Source organism: Lissotriton helveticus, chromosome 1_2 (assembly GCF_964261635.1).
Source record: "Lissotriton helveticus chromosome 1_2, aLisHel1.1, whole genome shotgun sequence".
In the NCBI taxonomy this organism is placed as follows: Eukaryota; Metazoa; Chordata; class Amphibia; order Caudata; family Salamandridae; genus Lissotriton; species Lissotriton helveticus.
This window is the reverse complement of record NC_136058.1, coordinates 152,623,331-152,638,842: the sequence shown is the minus strand read 5'-3', so window position 1 is coordinate 152,638,842 and position 15,512 is coordinate 152,623,331. Positions and strand designations below refer to the sequence as shown.

General features: G+C 41.1%; 1 protein-coding gene across 1 annotated transcript in view; it reads right to left on the bottom strand.

Annotated features, from left to right (window-relative positions):
- CDCP2 (CUB domain containing protein 2) overlaps window positions 1–15,512 on the bottom strand; it is a 334,374-nt gene that overhangs the window by 184,195 nt on the left and 134,667 nt on the right. The window lies entirely within an intron of this gene.

Sequence of the window (15,512 nt, the reverse complement as noted above, 5' to 3'; positions counted from 1 at the left end):
TTCTGACCTGGGTCCTGCATTTAGCTCTCGTGCTTACAAGGAGGCCATGGCTAGCTTAGGTGTCGCATTGCAGTATTCTAGTCCCTTCCATCCTGAGGGTAATGTGGTAGTGTAAAGAAAAAACTGTGACATAAAGCAATCCATAACAGCTAAGGTATTAGGTTCGGGTGATGGGTGGGTCAAACATCTAATAAGTGTCCAACGTAGTCTTAACAATCTGCCAAGAAATTCTCTAGGTGGATGCACTCCGTATGAATTACTGTTTGGTACTTGAATGTTAATCGAAGACCTCGATTGTCAAACTTCAGAGGTGGAACAAAAAGCCTTTGATGTCAAAGATCGTTTTGCTGTCTTACAGGACTTAAATAAAACAGGAAGAAGTCTAGTAACACGATACAGAAGCCAACAACCACTGAAGAAAAACCACCTGTCCCAGCAAGACCTGTCTGGATTCCAAAGATTGGGGATCTAGTCAGGGAAAAGATCGCGGTAAAGAAGGAATTTGGGTCTTCTTACAGAAAAGCAGTACCTATCTTGGCAATCCAAGGAACAAGATCAGTAGTACTACCGCCCCCTGCTGGTAAAAGGGAGAACAGAGTTGTGTCCATTAACCTGGTCAAACCACATCATGTGGCCGATAATAAGTAGTAGGCCCAGTGGACTCCCAAGAAGTAGCAGACGACCAAATCTTGCTACAATCAAAGAGGTTCAAACTGAAAGACTTATCACCTTTGATAAACCTGCAGTAAGAAAAGAAGGACTATGCAACAAAGTCATGGAACTTGTGCCTCTGGATACCCAAATAACAGTTCGTCAAGAAACACCTGTCTACAATAATGTAGCCTCTGACTATACAAATATGACAAAGGAAGAAGCAACTCTAAAGAATAATAAGAATCCTGATGCAATTCCAACAATTGACAGAATTGCCTCTGGCTATTTCATCAACTTTGATACATTTTCTGAGGATCCCAGTGAACCTGAAGATAAGCCAGTAAATAAAAATTTCCAAGCAAAAATAACAGAACTCGTTCATCAACTTGGAAAAACATATCTGGTTTCACCATGGATTGAATTTTGGATTGTGTTAGGTGTACTGTTTCTCCTGCTCTGGCTCATTCTGGTTTTAAGCTTGGGAAAGATGATAGATGGAAAATACAGTATAATGGACACAGCAAGTAAGAAAATCTACTTGGTCCTAAAACCTCACAAATCATCTCATCGTGAAAAAAGAGACCTGTCATCAGTAAACATTACAGCCATTCCTATACCTGGTGGTATAGCATGGGACAGAACTGATTATGACATCTATGGCCCGGTGGAGCTATTAAAGACTCTACACCAGACGTTCATGCAGCAACAGTACTTCATGTAGCAACAGAAGTGACCTACGATATGGTCAGCTTAGAAATGAGCAATGAAATATTATTTTTTAAGCTAATTCTGATCGCTGAAGCACAGAAAAATAAGCTTTTTGAGTATCTTTGAGTGACTTTGTATCACCCAGCACATTTTCTGATGATTGGGACTTTGAAACTATTAACAACATGATGACAGATTTAGAAATGTCAGCTAAATTAACAGAACATGAATACTTAGAAGGTTCATCAGATTATGAACAAATGTATTGTTTTAATCACTATAGTCACCATTATTTGCATAAATCTGCAAACCCTAGAAATGTTTTTACTTATAATCAATGGGAACATTGTCCAGCATCACCAAAAGGCAGCTCAAAAACATTTTATGAAAAATTTGCATATTTCACAGGGTTTAATGTTACAAATCCAGAAACGTTTTATTTCAAATATATAAATAAGACAGGAATGAAAACAATGTTGACCAATACTAAACACATTTATTCTGCAAACTTTTATGCTCAGCTGTCTAGATTAGGATTTGACTTTTGGAAAGACAACATTGAGACAAAAACTGTCTGGGGCACGAAAGACTGGTAGGTGAAAGGTTCAGAAGCCCTGTTCAGAGCCTGCATTATACCAGAACAAATAATGTTTTTAAATGGCACTGTTCAACAAACTTCTTGTCTTGGCCTGGCTAAGATAAAAGATTTAAACAAACCGTCTATACCTAAGCCCACATCTGACAGTAATCATACTACAGAAGAGGAGGTAGACATACCCTATATTTTAAAACAAAACAGAACTAATCCTGATTGGAAAAAATGGTTAAATTGGCCAACAGACACGAATAACTGTCAAGATAGATTCCTGAACAAAACACAAGGGTTCACAGTGAATAGGCCAGATCCAAGATATTCCCAGAGACAGCATCCAGGGATAGTAACTACTTACAGTGTAGGAAAGCTATGCCTTGAGTGGCTACAGAAATCTACACTTCCAGAAATCAAACAACACTTATCTTTACTTAAAGAAGGCAATGATTTTCTAGATTTCTTAATGGGGCCTCGCAAACCACATCAAAAATGTTTCGTGTACGCCGGTATATACGCTGCGTACAACGAAGCTTGGAAAATAACGCAAATAGAAACTGCAGAAAGAATACGAGAAATTGATCGTATTCATTTAGAGAAAGCTCTCTCTGTAGTGGACAATGGGTTAACGACTCTGTCCTCCAGAATATATTCTTTGGACAGCATTGTATCCTCTGCAATTGACATAATATAGCAGGACTTGCTAATGTTACAACATGGCCAGTCTCAATTACGTTCTATAATGCTGCTGAGCTGGACGTTGCAAAATCTCCGTTCAGGCTACATGCCATGGCGTTTAATCAACACTACGTCATTGTTTTCTGTATTTAACCTTACAGATAAACAAATCTCTTTGGCACAAAAAGAAGCAGACTATACGGTGCTGAGCATTGAAAAACTGGAAAGATTGCCATTGACAGTTTCTGAGAAGCCTGTCATTGAATGTATAATACATGGCACCATCACAATACCAGTGACGATTTTCCAATTTCAGTATTGTCTACAGCATATACCAGCGGGCCTGTATGAAAAGTTGGGTAAAGAATACATTAAGTCAACCTGGACTCTACCATACACACACAAATGCTGGAATAGGGGAAAGGAGGTATTCCTTAGTGATAAAAATTGTAAGAACTCACTAAGTGGTACACTTTTGTGCTAAGGTATTAATCTACACGGAGCCTCCAAAGGTTCTGCACATAACCTTTCATGCCATCTGCACGGGACACCCTCCGCAGTGATAAAACCAATTTTCAGGCAGCTATCCAATGGCAGTTACGTTATGCTCAATGACCACAGCTGTTGTGGCATGTTACCAGGAAAAGTGTATCTAGTCAGTGTCTCGTCCATGGTCACTTGTTGTATGCAAGAATTGTATTCCACACACAAGACAGACAGGGGGACGGAATGATGTCCTTCACTGAATATCTCTTCTATACGAATTGATACTTTAAGCAGAATGAAATTCATTCTTTTACAAAAAACTGTGCCACTGACCTCGTCTAAAGAAACGTATGATCTGCAAGTTGCAAGGTCTTCTGCAGAGATACATGCATTTTTATCAACAAACTGCCCAGTACATTTTGCAGAAATGTTAAGTCAAATCTTAAACATGTCTGATACCAGCGGCATCGCACATGTATTTAAGACAATTTTTTCGGGACTGTTAACACCATTTGAAGCAGTCCTCGGCATTTTTCCACATTTCGTGCACTCTGTGTTCGGCGGCCTGCCTCTCATCTTGGGACTAGTAGAAGGAATTCTATTTTTATTCCTTCTGCTCCGAAATGGCAAGTCCGGTCACCAGCAACACCCAGACTACCATGGAACAATGCCTCCTTGCCATGAGGTATCGTGAGAGAATTTCACAGATTCATGGCTTGGTTCGTTTAAGAGATCTGAACACGACTTGGTTTCTATCGTTCAGACCAATCTGGCAAGATTGCATCTTACCTGTTCTACGATGCCTGCTTTGCAGACAGGAATGCGTGTTGAACATTTGTCTTACACTTCCATCAGTACTGCCATCGGATGTTGACGCTTTGTTCGGTCCAGTAACGACTCATGCATCGTGTTGCCCCCAACGGCTGCCAATTCTGGTGACGGCATTAATTGAGGTCTCACCGGCAAGTCTAACTGAGGGTGAGATACGAGACACTACAGGCACACAGGTATCATCTACTGCGGACATTGATAATGCATCAAACGCTGACGGCGATGATCCACACTTCTGCACTTTTGATCTGCTAACTGAAGTGGTTCCACTTTCACCTACCACGGTAGACGGTTTCTTTGCCAGCCTAGACGATCTGATGTTTTCTCCTGACTCCGAGAATAACTTTTGATTCATGCACACAGCGTTCCCTGAACTCTGAAATTTGGCCTTCATTTTTCAAAACAAACTATCTACCAATTTGAACTTTTTTCCAAAATAGAACTTTTGGCACAGAGTAATCTGCTTAAAGTAGAACTATTCTTAGAGAACAAGATTTCTTTTGGAAACTTCCCGATGACAATATTTGGCCTAATATTCAGAACAAAAACATTTTATAATCTATGATATGGGATGGTTTCGAAAGTTTTTCTCCTTTCTGTAAAACTTCAGAGACATTTCATGAATGTAATTTTGTATTTTACAAATGATAGAATGTATACTATGCTTCAAGTCTATAGAGACCTGTTTGTTCTATAATCGTTACATTTAAACAACCCTTTTCAAATGCAATTTGTATGTTGTATTTTGGGTGGGATTATATACACCAGCTTTAGATATGTTCAGTGCTTATACGTTTAGTTTTATTGAACTTAAAATCGTGGAGTGGTTGTTGTAAATGAATCTAGGACCCTAGTGTAATTTTTCCTGATTCATGCCCTTATATTGGTATAGATTATCCGATCCTTATATAGGCATAGAAATTATTACCATATTTAGACTGAGCCTATGCAGCCCAAATACGGCATGGCTGCTTCCACTAAGTTCCAAGATTAAACAAGGATTTCTTAGAGAAACCCGCCTTCAGCAGCTAGGGACTTCCCCTTGTCTGAATACTAATTTATCTAGGAAATCATGGAGTTTTCGAGGAACTGAGTCTTTGATGACGTTATTAAGTCCAATCACACGTCAAACTCGGCACCTTCAAAGTAGAAATATGCCTAGATTTGCCCAGACAAACACACAGTGGTTTGGAGCAGATCGACTTACTACTTGCCCGACGCCCTGCAGCAGCAAGTGCCGAAGGAAGCCGACCCTCCAGCTGACGCACTGAGAGACGCTGTCTTTTCTCCTGCCGAGAAATCCAGCTCCAGTGTTTCCAGGCTACCCTTGCGGGTTGCTGGGAAATCGAGTCCTGAGATAGAGATGCAAGACCCCCTTCATTCTAAACCAAGGTACGGAGCTGATTAGACCCTTAGAGAATTCTTGGACAGACTCTTGGCAGAGAAATACTAAACTTAAGCTACTCCTTCCTTACTTCTTCCCTTGTACTAGACTTAGGTTAGGTACACCGGGGTAGGCGTATTTTAGAAGCACCAGTTGAGTACTTTTAGTCATTATTTTATCACTGTATGTATTTAATATGTTTTAGGCAATTTATGGCTTAGAAACCATATCATGCTTTTACAGTACTACTTTATATTACTTTTTGTATTATATGCCCTGTACTTTATAACCAGTATTACAATTGTAGCAGTACATTTCTTATGCTTGAGAAAGAAGACTGTTCAATAAATACGTTTTATTGAAAACGCCCGTCTCTCTATTTTCTCAGCACCTCTGGGGAAACGAAGCATGCACGATCGACTGAGTAAAATAGCTGTCTATTGTTTCCGCGACTCTAGAGATTGATTTCTTAGTCTTGGGAAACAAAGTTGTCATGTTTATGTGGTTTTCAGAAACTAATCCCTTCTTGTGAATTCGAGAATGTTTCTAGTGACCTCTGAGCTAGCTGGCACTCACACTTAAGTTTAATATATTCGGTAGAGACCTAGTCGACCTCAGTCCTACGTCTAAACTACAGGATATATTATTCCAATGCACAGAGCCTATTGGGAATATAGGAACTACACTACAACCCCTGATCAAGATGTTGAGCCCAGGAGGAGAAGGGAAGGGGTCAGCTAAGTTGGTGAGGCTAGCCTCCAAGCTTCAAGAATATTATTTCCATGTTGAGCATATTTCAGGACGGAGGAATGCACAATCTGACTGTCTCTCATGCTTATCCTTAGATTGGTCCGAAGTAGATAGGGAACAGGAAGGAGCTGTGGCATGGTTGCATGATGTGGAAGATTGTTTGGGTGGAGAGTTTAAGGAGGAAGAATGGATGAATTGTATAGAGTGTCAGCTTGTACTTAAGGGGGTCCAGCAAATGTTAGTTCGAGGTGGATGTAAGGAAAGCACTGTTGCTGCTCCCTTGATACCGTTTGTGAAGATCTTATATGAACTGACACTTGGAGCCAAGAATGTCATTATGAGGAATGATAAATGTGTGCCACCTGAAGGGTTGAAGAAAAGAATCATCAATCTATCCCACGAGTGTCACTTGGGGTAAACCATGACAAAGAAAAGAGTGAGGGAAAATGTCTGGTGACTGTGTATGGATGATCAAATCATGTCCTCGGTGGAGAAATGCGATATCTGTAAAGGGAGTGAGAAAAGACTAAAGACAGGTGTCCGGGCAGTACAGGGCCATATCGAAGATCCTGGCACACCTTGGTGCACAGTGTGCTTGGATTGTATAGGACCCAATGCATGGGATAAGGAAAAGAATGAAGATTGCATGGTGGATGTACATTCCAAGTGGGGATCGTAAAGTTTTGGCTTATGTGACCACCAGTTGTATGATTGAAACGTTGCAGGAAGTGTTTCTGGAGGATGGGTTTGACTAATAATTACAGATAATGGTTCACAACTCATGTCACATGAAATGAAGTAATTTTTAAAGATATGTGGAATAAAACACTATTGCACCGCATTATACAACCCCGATGCCAATGGATTGGTGAAAAGAGCCAGCCGCTTAGTCAAGGGTGCCATCTTAATGGCGAGCCAAAATGTGAGAGATGTCGAGGTGATAGTGAATGACGTGGTTTGAGCCCACGGCGCCCCAATAATCAGTGTAAGCAATGTTTCTTCATTTGAAAAAATGAGGGAGGGGGGGAGCCAGGCCCAAAGCTGACCATGGCGAGTTTGACCCACAGTACCTACAAAAAGAGAAGGGAAAAGGGGAAAAAGAAACTAAAAGTGTGATAAGAGTTGGTGACTGGGTTAAAACAAAGCATGGGAGAGTGAGTAAAGGATTATCCAAATTGTGGGGTCTATTCAAGGTTAGGGAAGTGTATGACGGTTATGTTGAGTCGGTGAATGGAATCAAGTGGTATAATTGCAAGGTGGCTCTGTATCAAAGAGGGGGTATAGTTAATAAAAATGAGGAACACTTCCAAGGGAGGCTCACCAATTACGTGATTATGGGTGATGAAGAGCTGTTGAGGAATACGGTTGTTGGGGTGAGGAGGCAAGATGAGAATGGTGGTGGGGGTGTAATAGAGCGTGTTTACGATAATCCTGTGCGTCCCATCCGATAGTAATGGAAGGAGCAGTGGCGGCTCCTCCGCAATGGCAGAGTAGCGTTGCCCCACTGCCTGGCTCAGAGCCAGCAAATTAAAATAAAACAAAGTTCTTGCATCGTTTTATTTTGCATTTGCCGGTTCTAAGCCATCGGTGCTGGGAGGGGCGGGCCTCAGGCATGGGAGGGGGAGGAGGAGTGCTCTCTGCACTTCTCCTCCTAAGTGCGCTTATGTGTTTTGGCCGGCTGTCTTGGGCAGACCAAAAGATACATGCACACTGCATTGAGCTGGAGAAACCCCACAGACTCCCTGGTCTGAGCAGGGTGTCTTTCCTCCCTGCTCAGACCAATCCCCGCGCTGCTCTTCAGCACAGGGATTGGGTGGGTGTCTGGGTCCCAGGGGTTGCTGGGACCCAGGAAGAGGAGAGGTGGCAAATGCGATGCGATGGTGGAAGCAGCCACTGGAAAAAGGTACATTTAAAAAAAATAATGTATTTCTAACACACCTTCTGCCACACCCACGTGCGACCCCCCATCCCCCCCCCGCGCGACCCCACCCACCCCACCACCCTTAGTTTATGGCGATCGCCGCTGGGGAGGAGCACATCTTCCTAGGAATCGCAGACTTTCTACCCATTTGGAGGATTATGTGCAAACTTTTTTAACCATATGTTTACATTATGTTAGATGGTTCTCATTGCTGTAATGTGTTGTCATTCATTGCTTTCTTTTTAGTTGTTTAAGTAGAAAGGGAGGGGATGTGCAGTAATGTGTAGCTGTTCAATCACAGTAATGTGCTTTTACTGTGCTGTGTGCCTTTAATATTTAGAATGTTCTTTTACCATAGTTCTGTTAGAACCTTCGTACAGCGGTGAATCTTTCTGTGTCAGTTAACCTGTGGCTGGCGCGAGGAGGATCACGTTTCTTCTGGCTTCGTTCACTAAAGGCATTAAAACCTTTCTGTGAGTTGTGGTTGTTTAATCACAACATTGGTCCTTTCTCATTTTGCCCCCTGAACTTTGTTGTTCTCCTCCTCTTAATCTCAGATCACTGCAGGACTGCTCGTGTTTTCGTGAAAGACTGAAAACCTACCTCTTCTGCGCATTGGCCTAGTTTCCCCACTTCCCTGTATAGAGCTGTTATTGTTTATCTACGCAACTGTTTCAATTTTTGTGTTTCTTTTAAGTGCCAAGTAGTCTCGGAGTGGCAATTTATACCAAATCTACCTAATAACAAAGCTCTTAGCCAATCCCACCTCTGGAAACGTCCCTATAATTAATTTAGAATTACAATGCATTCTTCCAATGGTGTTCAGAGGTGGGCCTGCATTTTGTAAAATGTGGTCATACCAAAGTGGCAGAAAAATAATGTAAAGAGCAATTTGGTAAGATCCTGTACAAAAGTGAAACTGTATGGATATAAGGTGCATAATTAACATCTGAAAGGTATGACAACCTATTCATCTTAATCGGGTAGAACAACGGAAAAAGTTGACATTTTTACAAATAGTTGGACTTTTTCGTTTACATAAGAATAGGGTTACCCCAAATGTTGCAAAAGAAACCTGGGTAAATACAGTGGATTGTAAACATTGGCTCCTTCGGTCATCAATTAAAATCGATAATTCTTATTCCGAAAGCTAACACAACATAAGCATCAAAACTCACTGGTATATAGGGAATCAATCAAAGAAATGATATATACAAGAGTCAGATTCTTATATAATGGACCCATCGAACATTTTCAACATCAACATACTTTTATTTCATAGTCCTTTGTTATGAATATAATGTGCTAAAAGTCTCCTCAATTAATCTCTTAAGGGCCATATGTATCAAAAAAGAGAATTGCGATTCTCAAATTAAGATTTTTAGCGAATTGCAATTAGAGAATCGCAAAATGCAATGTATGTAGGATTTGCTAAAAATGTTGCGAATCCTACATATTCCATATTTGCAAATCGCAAAGGAATACCTTCCCATTCATTCCTAGGAGGCCCTTAGGAATGAATGGGAAGACATTCTCAATTTGTGATTACCACAAAATCGCAAATTGAGAATGCAATTTCATGGTTGCAAGGCTGCCAAAAGGACACCCTGTTGCACCCCCGAAATATGCATGTGTGCACATTTTGCGCACATACATGCCCTCAAGGCATGTATGTGCGACATATGGCATTTTTAAAATTCAAAAAAGTGCTTTTTTAAAGAAAATTGGAAATTACTGCCAACTTGAAGTTGGTGGTAATTTGCAATTCCTTAAGGCCAAATAGCGAATTTCTGGTGCTTCCCGAATTGCATTTGCAAAATAGAGAATCGAAAATTTAGTAAGTCTCTATTTTGCGATGGCCTTTTGGGATGATACATTCCCAAAATCTTTTTTCAATTCGCAAACAGGCCGATTCGGAGAATCACCTGTTTGCAAACAGGAAAAAGATTCGAAACATATGGCCCCATGAGATTAATGAAATAGATTCCCGCTAGAAGGCTCTGCTTGGCCTCCTACGTTCTACTCTGCAGAGCTAATCTTTGTGGCAAGGCCTTTTCTTTACAGGCCCCATCAAATTGGAATATTCTGCCCATCACACTGTAAAACATGCCTAGATGTAAATGTGCCTAGAAAAGCTCTCAAAGTCTAACTTTTCTCAGATGTTTTTTTCTACAGTTTTCAATAGCTCCAAGAGCCCTTCACACCCTAACCACTCCAAAGTCAGCTTCAGGTGCTGGTGCCACAGTGTTCAGTACTCATTACTGATTCCAAGACTGTTTATAAATGTATATGTGAAATAGATAAAGAAAAGGAGTTTGGCTGATACCGACCGCTATACATTTCTATTCAAGAGCCTACTGTACAGACTGGTGCAAATGTAATACTCTAGCCCTCTTTTTTTTAACACCTGCTCCTTAAACGTGCATTTGAGAAGGTTGATTATTAGTTGGGGTGGATGGTAGTCCAACATTAGTAATAATCCCACTGTTCTTGTTGCTCCAGTAAAAGTTTCAATAATTTAAACTTGAGCTCAACCCCTGGTAGCTACTGCACAGAGCAGACAGGCTTAATTTAAGAAAATGTGTAAATCATTTAGAAGTATCAACACAGTTAAGGAGCCAAACAAATAACAAATTCCAATTTATAAAAACAGATAATAATTTATTTAACACCTTAACGCCATCAGCTTCCAAACAGCCAATCCATGTCAGCCTTTCCAACATGGATTGGCAGTCGGAAACTGACTTTGGGGGGCCCTGGCAGGGCCCTCTTCCTCCCTGGCGTTCTGCATGTGGGCCTGGGGCCCAACTATGGTGCCCCCTTAACATCCCTGCACCGTGTGCAGGGATGTTTACCCACTTCCATTCTTCAATGAGAGCTTCTGCTGTGGGCATTTTCAGCGCGCCGCACAAGCTCCCATTGAAAAATGGATGTTACCGGCCACACTATTGGCCTCATTAGGATTGCGGTGTTTCCGTATCCTCCGGGCCGGCGAAAGTGTCCGCCGGCCCGGAGGATGCGGAAAAACCGGTGCGGAGCCTTCAAAGACCCCCCGCCAGTTTAGGATGGCTGGGGGGTCAGGAAGACCGTCCGCCGCTTTAAGCTCTAATATGGAGGCGGTGTCTAACAGACACTGCCAGCCATATTAGGATGGGGGTTAACAGATGCCTTTCCGCGGCGGCTTCTTCGCTGTGGAAAGGCATACGGTTATTTCTTTGGGGGCCCGTTGCGGGCCCCCAGGGTGAGTGGGGGGGTGCACATGGGGGTACCTATGGTACCCCCCTGCATTTGCGTGCACGAAGCGGCAGGCACAGCACAGTGCCTGCCGCTTTTTGCATGCAAATGCTAAGCATGCAGAAGCAGCACCCGCCGCAATGTTAAATATTGAGGATGTGACCGCCAGGGTGGCGGTCACATCCTAATTGCACTGGAGGGACCGCCGCTGCCCCTGCGGATGGTCCCTCCCCCTCTGGGGTGGCAGAAGGACGCAGGTCCGTCCGCCATCCTAATGAGCACCTAAGTGCGGTTGCATCCAAATTAGTGTGTAGGAACCGCTGATCTATGGTCGATCGATACATTCCCCGCAATGGTGTTGGGTGGATGCAAGTCCGCCCGACATCGTAATGAGGGCCTATGTGTCAACTGCGGTCATCTGGCTGGAATTTTATAAATTCCATTATAAAATGTTGTATAATACATGAATAAACCTACAACATATACATATACAACAACATATACATGTAGGCATCATAAATGATACATATTTAGTATATGTTCATAATTTAATTAGACAAACATTATCACTTCCAATATTTCAAATATCCTTTACAATTAAAAAAAAAGAATTGACAAAAGTATTATATATTATGTTTCATTGTTAAAATTATTTTTTATATATTTTAAATTGTACCAATTTTCTATAATTGAAGTAATGATTTTAATATTTTTATATTTAGAATAAAAGGTTTTTTACCTTTAATATAATGTATATATACATTCAGAAAAAATACATTATTATTAGAAAAATGATTAAAGTGCCAAACGAAATGTATACATTTTACAATATTAATTTGCATATCATTAAATAATTTACATTTAATGTATTCACTTTTTAAAAATCTTCCCACCTTTATCCCTTCCAAACCCAACATCCCACTACTAGAAAATTATATATATATATATATATAATATGTTTAAACATTAATAAAACAAAAGCTAAAAATGTCATAATTAATAAAATATCTTACTAAACACACAAATACAGATAATTACTAAAAATAAAAAATCTGACAAACTACAATAAAACACATACAAATTAACACTTACAAATGGTATTATTGACAATTATATTCTCAAAATGTATATTTTTACAACAATATTAAAAACAACACTTTTATTCTTACCTTCGATATTCCTGTCGATTATATTTTGAACATCCCAATATTTTGATTCACAATATTTCGTATGCAATATTTTGTCCAAACACCCCCAGTGCTACCTCCTTTGTTATTTCAGACTCATCCATTCTTCTCCCTTCTCTGTGATTAGAGTTGGTTCCTGTTCTTTAGAAGGCTCAATAAAACTTAAACCTATGAGGATGCACAGAAGTTTCTCCTTGAACAGTCAGCAAACTCCTTCCTTACTGTGACTATTTGATGCCCTCATATCATAATGATATCATAAGTATAATACTTGTTGTGGGTTCCCTTCTCTTTATTTATAAGCACGGTCTGTGCTTTAGGGGAATATCTGTTCCAAGACCATTTGGCCTGAGACCTAGCCTCTGCAACTCTGGACCAGTGTTGTTATCTCTCCCTTACTCCCTCTCCCAGTGCCCTGGGTCGACACTGGGGCTAGCAGAGTCATCTCAGAGTTTGGGGGAGGAGGGATTGGCTTCAGATCAAGCCTCCCTCCACCATTTCCCTGCCAAATATCATAATCCATTTCAGGTCCATATATTGAAATGCACCCCAATAGCACCTGCTTTGAAACAGGCTCATTTTTGTTACTTTAATAAATACTTGTTTTATTTTTCATGACTTCGAGACAAGAAACCTTCTGAATGTGTTCTTAGTTATAAACACAGATATTTTTGGGAGATAACATTTAGAGAGCCATTCTGGCACACACGTCGCTTAACCTCTGCAGCAATTCTTAGGATGTGTGATACGCTTAACAATGCACAGGTGTATTTTCACACAGTTAGTGAGAAATAAATAATGACATTTGATGATAAGCATATTATAGAACCAAAAACCATGCAACTTAAAAAACATCTCAGCAAATGTAACATAAAAAAATGGAACTATTGGATACATTCCACCTGATATGTGTCTCAAATTAATGCAATTAATAGAATGCCAATAAACAGGTATGTGGGATTTCGGATCTTCACTTTTAAAAGTCATCCAATGTTCTTGTTAACATAGCTTTTCCTAATTTGCACTCTCATTGACCAACTAGTATACAAGACTTTATGAATATTAAATAGATGCAACAAGTTTCCTCATTTGGTAGGTCAGGCAGAACCAACCTTTCAAAGATTCAGCTATCTTTACTGGGAAGCCTTAACATTCTATGCATAGAGTTTTGGAGATTTTTCCACTTTTTTAGAATTCAAAATACTTTTATGCTTTCAATTTTGGAACCACAAGAAACCTCAGTAAGACGTCAAAGCCATTTAAAACCGGATGTCAACAAGTTCAGAATACTTTTGCGGCTCCAACGTTGGAAATCATTCTTTAACCAAAATGTGATGAATTTCTCGATCCTAGTTGGAATGTTTTTTACTTATAACACCCAAAAAGAGTTTAGTGAAAGCACTGCAGCTATCCATCTAAAAGAAAGACAGCTGAATGGAAATATTTTGACCCAGTACCTAGAAAAAATGTTCACATGAACGCGTTGGTATGGCAAGTTATCATAATCTGCTGCACACAATATTCATACATGTCATGTTTGAAGAGGACACTGATCCTCAATCCTAGTAAGTTTATAAAGTTAGGCCAACCCCTACCAGTTTCTGCCCAACCTGTGAAACAGCTGATTACACACAAGAATCCAGTATGGGACAGCAAGATACCCACTACCCGTCTATATGCCACTGGCCATCTAACTCTCCATTGGCACCAATTTGCAGAAGCTCAACTTTCAAGACTCTACATCACCCACAGGGCCATCCACAATGAAAACACATCATTCATTCAGGTAGAAACAATTCATTCTAGAAGGTAATACGACAGAGGGGCGCATGGCTAAACCACACGTGTCTCAACAACGCAGCCCGAACAACAATGCGGCTTACCATGCAATTTCATGGTAAAGGTATTATTGGTAAAGGGACTTGTGGTAAAGACCACATGCCAGTTCCTCCGCCCTGTGCCCTATAAACAACCCGAACCCGAGCCCCCGACCCCTAAAAGCTACCACACCCCTAAAACCTAAAACTACCTGACCACCTCGCCCTGAGCCCAAAAGCCCTGACCCCTGCCCTATAAACAATGGAACCCCATGAGCCCTAAAACCTACTCCCATTCCTAATACCTAAAACTACCCTGCCCCCTGCCCTGTGCCCTAAAACCCTGGATCATGCCTTATAAAAAACTCCACCTCCCCTAAGTCCTAAAACCGACCCCATCCCTACAACCACCCTTCCCCCCTGCCCTGAACCTTAACAGCCAGCCTCTTGCGCTTTAAAGAACCCCAACTTCCCGCCGAGCCCTAAAAACTACCCCATCCCTAAAACTACCCCCACATCCCTCCAAACCCGGCCCTAGCCCCTCTAACCTGTCTGCATCAGGCTTTCTGTCCCAACACTTCCTGTTGCATTACCGGACATCTAGACTGTGCACTGCCTTTACCACGCAAATGTTTGGTTAAGGCATATGCATGGTTAAAGCATGTGTGGCTGCTCTTGCGGGGAAATGGCATGTGTGGCGCTGTCAGTTTGGTAAAGGCTGTTTCCCATTCTAGAGTGGCATGAACTGCCTCTTGTTACAAGAAAAACACATTGGTAGACCCACATTGGTTCTCCCTCAAAAAAGCAGCACATTCTGGAATTCTGTCCTATCAAAGGCAAGAAGCATCCAAGCCCAACTAGAATTCCGGAAGGTAGTAAAGACATGGCTCTTACCAAATTGAACCCACATTGAAACACCTGCCATCACTGGGAAGGGATGAACAATAGATAACTCAGAATGGTAACATAAAACTGAAAATAAAAATCATCCTGTGTGATGGTTGGTGCAACCATATGCTCAGCTATCCCTCAGGCCTCTATTCATAGGCTCAACTACATGTTCCCAACTAACATCAAAGGAGCAGCCTGCAGTGCAAACAAAAAACAAAACACTTCTCTTGTAGGACACGATTCATTCACTCCTTTCTCTTCGTCCATACACACTAATGTGTTAGTGTGAGCATCGTATTTCTCTTTAATTTTGCTTTAGTACACGCCAAGGCAGAGTGACAAAATCGGTATAAGAGCACACCTTTGGTCCACCATACTGACC